The sequence below is a fragment of the Echinops telfairi genome, unplaced genomic scaffold (genome assembly GCF_000313985.2).
Source record: "Echinops telfairi isolate 266 unplaced genomic scaffold, ASM31398v2 ScPeMD7_1;HRSCAF=3_0, whole genome shotgun sequence".
NCBI lineage: Eukaryota > Metazoa > Chordata > Mammalia > Afrosoricida > Tenrecidae > Echinops > Echinops telfairi.
In genome coordinates, this window is record NW_022103896.1 from 39,081,315 (window position 1) to 39,091,687 (window position 10,373).

A 10,373-nucleotide genomic window follows, 5' to 3' on the forward strand; every position below is an offset into this window, starting at 1 on the left:
TGCATCAGACCTGATTGGAAAATGTGGGATACAGAAAGATTTCTCCCAAGTTGTCTTCCCTAAATATATGCCAAGCCTAGCTGCTTGCTACACACGGTAAATGACTGTACACTAGGAGGTCAATGCAAGCAGGTCAGAGGTTATTCTCCCTAAGGGTTGTCAGCCATCTAGAGCAATCAGACTGTATAGTCTGTCCCACCCAAACACTTGCGGTTCACAGCCAAGCACCTGAGCTTTTGGCGTCACCTACAGTCTCTAGTTGCTGCTCTGGTGCCTGTCAGTTCTTTCCCTTTTTGTTGACATGTCCTACTCAGATCCTTTGATTTATGAGACACCCTAATTTAATAAGGTGAGAAATGTTGTAATTGTTTACCAGGAAATCATAGCAGCTGGCAATAACTATTCTTCTTACCCCTGTGGGCTATTTTCTATTGTCTAAAACAAGTGGGTTGCCACTGTGTTCCTCTGAACAGCATGGATGGTGTGCCCTGTTTCTTCATTGTTCTTGGTTAGGCCCCTTTGCTGGTCATACACAGACTGATTCTATAAAGAAGTCTAAGCCAACAAATCTCCGCATCCTACGGGTGCTGAGTTTACAAGTCCCCAAGTGGCACCAGGGATTGAGCACGTGACCTATAATCAAAACAATTGGCAGTGAACCCACCCTGAGGAGCTTGGCCATCATGGTCTAGTGATTTCAAGGCCACAACCCTGAAAGTCCTATGGAAAACAGTTCTACCCCGAAACACACGGGACTACCAGGAGTCAGAGCAATAGGATAGCAAGTGGCTTGGGTTTTGTTTGGGTCCTGAGGTTGCATGTGGTATTTTCTATCAGAATCTATTCTCATCGCTTATGTACCCTTGTCTTTACATGAGCATGAGCTGTTTTTACTAAACTTTCCCCTTTATCATGAAGAGAAGAAAATAGTTTCAATTTCTTAAAAAGGAATCCTTGATGCATTTGAAAACCACTTTAACACATAATGATAGCACTTACTCTTACAAAGGACTTTAAGTGGATTGTTGAAGGAAAAAAATCAGAGTGGCATTTTTCATTTTGTATAGTATTCATTTTTTCAGGCTGGTTAGCAGAAAAGAAGAATGCACTTAATGGCTTGTAATTTTAATTGAAGAATTTTGTGTCCATTAAGACTACCATGGGTACAGTCCTTTATACCATGTGTGTTTGAAGTTGCCTGCTTGCCAGAAATATAAAAAAAGTTTTTTTCAAATCCAAAGAATTATCACTTCTCAGAAAAATATTCTTGCACACAGAAAAGCAATCATCTCATTAACTAGAATGTGAAATGAGACAAATGACAGGACAAACCAGGAACAAACACATTGTCACACAGTAAGAATGTTCTAGCGTGCGAGAGCTTATGCATTACTGCTGTTAAAGATAACACACTATATCAACAAAATATAACATAGTGTGTAAAAATTCGTGCACGCACATGTGTGTGCATGTGTGTTTGGAAGATAGCTGTTCATTTTTACATTTACATTTACATAAGTTCACTTTTACATTTCAACTGAAGGAGAATGATGGTTTTAATTCTGCTGTAATCCAGCAAAGACCACTGTGTAGTCATTATAGTCATCAACAAACTGATTCATGTGCAGTTGGTCCAAAAGTTACAAAAGCTGTTTCTGAGTTCTTGTTTGTACCCACCATGTTAAGATTACATCAGAATTAAAGCATGCAGCACTTGAGCTGACTTCAAAGACGAGGCTTAGACTTCTAGCTAGTTTGGATTTTTTCTTTTATTGGTTCATGTTTTCCATTTGGCTTCCATATCCTGTTCTAGCTTGATGCCCCTTCTAGAATTTCATTTACTAATCTTAGTTGGTGAAACATGTTAATTAATACTTGGGGGGAGACTAAGGATTTTAGCAATCTCATGCCTCCTGCTTGGAAAAAAATAGATGCTGTTTTTCCCACCCAGGTCTAGCACCATATTGAACATGAAAAAATAAAAATAAAAAGCATCTTAAGTGGAACTCAATGCATTTCATCAAAGTGCCATTAAGGAGGGCTGTTTATACTGTTATCTGTTGCCAATACTATTAATCATGAAGTTCAAACCTCACAATACAAGAGATAGACGAGATCTACATTTTTTCTAATTAGATGTCTTACCAGCAAAACAATAACGTGAAAACAGTCCAGTTTATGCTTTTTAAAATATCCCATGCAGTGCTGAAGCCAACAACCTTCCTGCTTTAACTAGCAGGCAATTTCATGGACTCTGTAAATCCCTTAAGAATGTATCAAGCAATACTAAATTGAAGGGATGAAATTCAGTCTTTGGTCTGTCTGAAAACCCAGTGCAAGCACGCTCAGATCTGGAACTTTAAGCTGGAAAGAACTATGTCTGATAGTAACTTCCTAATAAATGTTGGTCAGTAATGTGGTATATCCATCCAACGTGTGTTGGCATGAAAAAGACCTACATTTCTTGTATTTATTTGCCTTCCAAACTACTAACAGATGAGGAAGGTGCCATGTATTTTGGGTTCATTTGATCAGCATGCTGCCTTGGGATGATGTTGGTACACTTCAAATCAGTTTTGTTTTATTTTTGAGCAGTGTCTGGGGCCTAGCCTTTAATAGATTTAAAACTTTCTTGGGATAAAAAATGGGGTGGTTTTATAAGCACTATTTTGTAAAAGATCCTGAGATGATGGCTAAATGGTATACACTTAGATTTCTCCAAGTCTAACAGGGGAAGAGGAAAGATCAACCACTCTTAGAACTCAAAATTAATTGTGCCTGGAATCTAACACTCTGGTTTACAGGACTGACTTGGCCACGTTAGCTGGCTGTCTATGTACCAAGGGAGATGGAAAGGATGTTGTGTGAATCCATGCAGTAGATGTAGCAGCCTGCACTGCCAAGTACAAAGCTTTGCTTGCCAGACTGCCTTATTATCCAAGCCTCCCGTATTTGAAAGCTTTATGTGACCCCTGAGACCTTTTGATGAATCTGACTCCACCGTACTTCCAAGAACCTGGGGGTCCAGGCCTAGCCAGTGAAAAGATAATTTATAATGCAGTTTCCTCCAGCTCGGATTGGCAGTATTTGCGTTCACATCATCCCGTGTTATGCCTAATGTGTATGTGTGCATGCAACCACAAAGGAATGAGAATCTAGCTCTAAAATAACAATTTAAAAAGTATTAGGAGAAAATTAATTAATTAATTAAAAGTAGGGTGGGGTGGGGGTGGTAAACTGTACATGGCTTTCTTCAGGCTGTTTTCCTCATAATTTAAAAATATCTTCCAAGAATGACTGAACCAAGGGGTAATTCCAAAATATAATTTAAGGTTACACACAAGGGAACTTCAAAAAGTGTGCAGATGCTGTAGGCCCACTCCAATCCAGCCCAGTGGCATACCTACAGTCGCTGGCCTCAGTACACCCTCAGAGGCCCCCCACTACCCCTGTCCACTGAGTTGCCCAGGCACCTTGCCTACAGAGCAGCCTGACCCACCACAATAGTAGGCTACAGGTAGTCCCCCCAACTACTCTTACCAGTCACATAAAGAAAGAGCTCAGGGTCCCTTGGTCTCCTGGGAACATAGTGCCAAGTTTTTCCCAAATGACACACATGCAACAACATACCTCAACACCCTCAACAATAAAACAAGAAAAACAAAATGCAACAGAGGAAGAAATCCTAAACCTAATGACACTCACAGAATAAACAGACGTTGATCTGCAATAAAAAGAAATCTTCAGAATGCTACTTGGAGTAATACAATATGAGGGAAGGAATGCAGAATAAGGATGCAATGATAGAGAAGATGAAGTCCACAATAGAGGGGATGAAGACAACACACAACAGGGAAATACAAGAGTGAGTGATTGAGGTAACAAGCAAAACACAAGATTACAGTACTCACCAACAGACTGGAGGAGGTGGAGAATCATACCAGCAATCTCGAGGACAATCAGACAGACTTCAACAAATGGGAAAGACAGTCAAGAAAATCAAAGAGGTGGAAGAAAACCTGAGAACAGTGACATGCTATGAAGAGGAACAATATTCAAATAATTGGTCTTCCAGATCAAGACACAATGAAGAAATCTACAGCTAATTTAGTAAGGGAATTCCTGGAAGCAAATTTCCCCACCTTAGTGAATGAGAATCAGACATTCATATAGGAAGCAGAGAGGACATCAATTAGACAACCTCAGAGAGAGCTCAGCAAGGCACATAATAGTTAAAGTATCCAACTTCGAGGGGAAAGGGAAAATTTTAATTGCAGAGAGAGAAAAAAAGGGGGTCAAATACAGTGGTGCTCAGGTAAAATACTCAGACCTATCAGTAGATACCATGAAGAGGAGGAGAGCTTGTAGTAACATCTTCTGAAAGCTGAAAGAGAAAAACGCCAACCCGAGAATTCTCTACACTGCCAAACTCTCTATTAAGATAGTGAGGTAAGAGTCTTCCAAGACAAGGAAATACTTGCCGACTCACTGTGGTTAGAAGACCAACATCCACCAAGCATAACCAAGAGACTGCCATGTAGTGCTACTCTATCCAGAAGTCAACACACTGAAAACAACTGTCAAGATAACATTGCCTCAGAGGGAAAAAAAGGCAAGAATGAGGCACCCAACATAAACACAGTGCACTGATATGAAGGGAGATAGGAAAACACCCAACAGAAAAGATACAAACACACACAAAAAACACCCAACACAAAAGATGACAGCAAATGAATCCACAGATGGTGGTAATGACAATGTCAGTGGCCTGTACTCTCCCATTAAAAGACAAAGGTTAGCAGACTGGCTCAGAAAACATAACCCATCAATCTGTTGTCTGCAAGAGACACATCTTAAGCTCACAGACAATAATAGACTAAGAATAAAAGGCTGGCCGAAATGCCAAAGGCTTAAGTGGAGAGCAAATGTTTTGAGAATGATGAGGGCAATGAATGTACAAATGTGCTTTACACAATAGAGGTATGTATGGATTGTGATAAGAGTTGTATGAGCCCCTAATAAAATGATTAAGAAAAAGAAAATAAATAATAAAAATCAGGGCAGAGTTAAACGAGTGGGAATAAAAGAGAACAATGCAAAAAAAAATGAAGGCAGCAAAAAGTTGCTTTTTTGAAAGAATCAACAGAATTGACAGACCGCTGGAAAACCTAACTAAGGAAAGGAAGGAGCAAACATCATCAGCCAGGATGAAGGATGAAACTGGGGAAATCACAACAGATCCCAATGAGAATAAAAGGATAATCACAGAGTACTATAAAAGTCTGTATTCTAATGAATTCAACAACGTGGAAGACATGGACACATACTCGGAAAAATGATCTCTCCCTAGATTATCCCAGATAGAGGTCAAGAATCTCAACAGACCCATTGCAAAAGAAGAAATAGATAAGGTTCTCAAGAAATTACAACAAAAAAGTTCTCAAACCAGACAGCTTTAGAGGAGAATTCTATCAAGCAGTCAGGAAAGAGCTGATACCAATCCTCCACAAATTATTCCAGAGCATAGAAAAAGATGGCAAACTCCCAAACTCAGTCTACGAAGCCAGTCTAGGATTCCCAAACTGGGCAAGGATCCCCCAGATATAGAGAACTACAGACTAATATCTCTAATGAACATAGATGCAAAAATCCTTAACAAAATATTGGCCAATAGACTATAAAAAGCATATAAAACATATCATCCATCATGATCAGGTGGGATTCATTCAGGTATGTAGGGATGGTTTAACATCCAAAAGTCCATCAACATTATTCACCACATTGATAAGAAAAAAGATAAGAATCACATGATAGTATTGATAGATGCAGCGAAAGCATTTGACAACATCCAACACTCATTCTTAATTATGACACTCAAGAAGATAGGAATGGACAGAAAATTCCTCAAGTTAATACAAGCTATTTATGAAAAGCCAATAGCCAACATCATAGTCAACGGAGAATATATGAAAACGTCCAACTGACAAAGGGGACCAGACAAGGATGTCCCTTGTCCCCACTGATTTTCAACATCGTGCTAGAGGTTCTAGCTAACAGCATAAGGCAGCAGAAGGACATTAGAAGTATCCATCTGGGAGAGGAAGAGGTGACACTATCACAATTTACATATGACATGATTCTATACCTTGAAAACCCCAAAAGCTCCACAACAGAATTACTGGCAGCTATAGAGGATTAGGAAAGAGTGGCAAGATACAAAGACGACAAACAGAAGTCTATTGGTTTGCTATATACATTGGACAAGACCACAGAAGAGGAGATAAAAAAGGCAGTACCCTTCACAATAGCCTAGAATAAACTGAAATATCTAGGAATATATCTAACCAAAAACCAAAATACTTATACAAGGAAAACTACAGAACCCTACTACAGGATAAGAAAAGCAAACTCTACAAATGGAAAAATATCCCATGCTCATAGATTGGAAGACTCAATATAGTAAAGATGTCAATCTTACCCAAGGCACTATGTAAGTTTAATGCCATCCCGATTCAAATACCAACAACCTTCGTTAAATTGGAAAAACTGACCACCAATTTCATAGTGAGAAGGAAGAAGCCCAGAATTAGCAGAGAGCTACTCAAAAAGAAGCACAAAGTCAGAGGACTTCCTTTACCTGACTTTAACACCTACTGTACAGCCACAGTGGTCAAAACAGTGTGGAACTGGAATAATGACAGATACTCAGACCAATGCAAAAGAACAGAAACCCAGAAATCAAACCATTAGGATATAGACAACTGATCTTCCACAAGGGCCTAAAAGTATCAAGTGGGAGGTAGATGCCCACTTTAACAAGTGGTGCTAGAAACAATGGATATCTGCCTATTAAAAAAGGACACAAATACAATTGATGTATGAATTGCTATAAGAGCTCCAAGAGGCCCCAATAAAATGATTTATTAAAATAAAATTTATGAAGAAAAATGAAACAAGGCCTTTACCTCACCCCATGCACAAGAACAAACAAGGTGGATCACAGACCTCGAAGTAAAACCCCAAACTATCAGGACCATCAGCAAAGTAATTGGGACAAACCTAAGAATCATGGTGCAGGGAATAAATAGGCTAACAGTAATAGGGAAGGGTACACACAGATGAAGCTGAAATTGACAAATGGGATACAGTAAGGCTAAAACACCTGTGTGCATTGAAAGACTTCACCAAGAGAGAAACAATAGAACCACAGATTGGGAGAGGATTTTTAGCAATAATACAGCAGACAAAGGGCTTATTACTAAACTCCACAATACCTTCCTAGCCTGCAAAAAGAATAAAACAGTTAACCCCCTGAGGAAGTGGGCAAAAGACCTGAAAAGAAGTTTCACTAGGGAGGAGACCCTAATGGCCAATAAACATATGAGAAAATGCTCCCTGTCATTAGTCATCAGAGACCAGCAAATTAAAACAACTATTAGATACCACCAACCACCCTTGAGTATAGTCCAAACCAGAAAACCAGAAAGCAACAAAGGTTGGAGGGGATGTGGTGAGACGGGAACTCTCCTCCACTGCTGGTGAGCATGTAGATACACACAGCCACTGAGAAAGCCATCTGGCAATATTTAAAGCAAATGGTAACTGAGTTACCTTACGACCCAGCTATCCCTCTTCTGGACATATACCCAGAAAAGGTAAGAAATAGACCACTACCAGTTGTCTGCACTCCAATGTTCATTGTGGCACAATTCACAATCCCAAAGAATTGGATACCTAAATTTCCATTGATAGATGAGTCAATTAGAAAACCCTGGCACATACACACAATGGACTACTTATACATCACTAAATGGACTACTACACATAACTAAAAAAGCACTGATGATCACTTAAAGCACATCATTTCATGGGAAGAATTGGAGGAAATTATGCTAAGCGAAGTTAGCTAATCACAAAGGGACAAGTACAACATGAGTCCACTGAGGTAAGTATAATCGGCACAGTAGGTATAGACGAAGAGCCACTTATCTCACACTATACAGGTTGAGGTACAGGAACTAGGCGGGGGACAGACCAAACCCAAGGAAATACATATCATTCCAACACAAAGAAGGGGAATTAGGGAGGGGGGCAAGAAACAGAGGTGGAAAAAAAGAGGGAGCCAATGGCACTGGGGGGGGGAAGTAGGGTACTAATCCACCCATGGGGAGGGTATTGTTTATGTCTCTGTAATGGGACAGAAATGGGAGTGTGAGTACAGACCTCACCACAGCACATCAAACCTTGAGGGCAATGCAACCATATGGAGTAACCCATGACCATAGAGGTCTATAGAGCTGGCTCCAATCAGTCAAACTGACCCCCTCAGGGACACCCCCCCCCCCAAGAAGTATGTACGACAGAGGACAACACTAAAACTACAGATTGGGGAGAGACGCTAGCCTGTCATGGCCATACAGAAGCAAACCAAGAAGAAAAAAGAGAGCGAGGAACTAAACCCTATACTGGTATACCAAGTCCTGAGGACGACTTCCCTGATGGAGCTGCTAAGGCAGAGAAAGGACTGTAGGGCCAACAATAGCTCAAGACATGATGTCCCCTCGCTGGAGCATACTTTGACAGAGGGCAATACTAGGGAAACACGTCGGGGAGAGGGTCCCGTCTGACTACCCCCACAATGGGACAAGCCAAGCAGGGAACACAGCAGATCAGCAATGGGAGGAAAGCAAAGCCACAACCCCCTGAGTAGTCCCCCAAATAGACCAGGCTAGGAGGGGCAGTTCTCAGAACCCCCAGGACTGGTAGGGAGATAGTCATAAAGGACAGTGGACAGACCTAAAATTATGTATGCTTTTTCTTTTCCTCTTTTTGCTAGTTTTTTTTCCCTTTTATTTGATCTTTCGTTTTCTCTTTGTTTTGTCTCTGTTATTGTTGTCTTGTCTGCCTATATAAGATGGGCGTGGGAAGCAAGCCCAAGGAGGAAGCAACAGGACAGATGGATGGTTCCAGAGGATCTTGGGGGGAGGAGGGGGGCACGGACTGGTGAGCAAACAACCCCAAAGACAGGAACAACTAGGAAATTAAAAGCAACAATGAGGAAGATGTGGAGATCCTGGTAGTGTTGGAGCAATAGCAATCTAGCTATTGCTGAGAGGAATTACTAAGAGGCAGAAGAAGAGCGAGTGTGATGGTGGGGCAGGAGGAAGGTAAAATGAAAAAGAGGAAAGATCTAGAGGCAAAGTTATGGATAGAGGTATACATATAGGTGTGCACTTATATATATTATTAATTCATAAAAATAGAGGTATTGGCCTATGTACATATATTTATATGGCAATACATTGAGGAAGTGGACAGGTTTAGGGTCTCTGCTCAAGCCCTCCCTCAACACAAGAACACTTTGGTCTAACAACCTGGCATTCTGTGAGGCTCACTCTCCCGACTAGATCGCTGAAGACAAAATGGGTGCACAAGCAAATGTGGTGAAGAAAGCTGATGGTGCCCGGCTATCAAAAGATATAGCATCTGGGATCTTAAAGGCTTGAAGTTGAACAAGTGGCCATTTAGCAGAGAAGCAACAAGCCCACATGGAAGAAGCACACCTGCCAGTGAGATCATGAGGTGCTGACGGAATCAGGTAACAAGCACCAGAAGACCCCCCAAAACAAAACATTGTTGGGAATGAGGGGGTTCGGAGCAGAGACCCCAAACCCATGTGTAGACTACAGAACATCCCCTCACAGAAGGGTCACAAGGAAGGGATGAATCAACCAGAGTACAATATAGCACCAATGAAACACAATATTCCTCTAGTTCCTTGAGGCTTCCTCACCTCCCACTATCATGACCCCAGTCCTGCCTTTCAGTTCTGGCTAGACTGGAGCATGTACCCAGGAAATATAAGCACTCATGACACATGGAATCCAGGTCAGATAAACCCCTCAAGAACAGAAATGGGAGTAGCAATACCAGGAGGGTGGGGAGAAGGTGGGGGGAGGAAGGGGGAACTGATTTCAATGATCAACACATAACCCCCCCCACACACACACACACCCAGAAACGTGGGTGAAAGAAGACAGTGGTTGGTGTAAGATATGAAAATAATAATAATTTATAATTTATCAAGGGATCACGAGGGTGGAAGGAGTGGGGAGGGAGGAGAAAAAGGAACTGATACCAAGGGCTCAAAGAGAAAGTAAATGTTTAGAAAATGATGATGACAACATATGTACAAATATCCTTCATACAATCGATGTATGGAATGTTAGGAGCTGTAAGAGCCCCCAATAAAATGATTTTTTTCAGTGTATGGAAAAATGCTTTTAGTTCTATTTTCCCACATTTTTTAAGCCTCCTCATATTTAATTTTACCAAAAAGTAGTTCTGTGTTCATGTTAGTGGGTAGTTTTGAA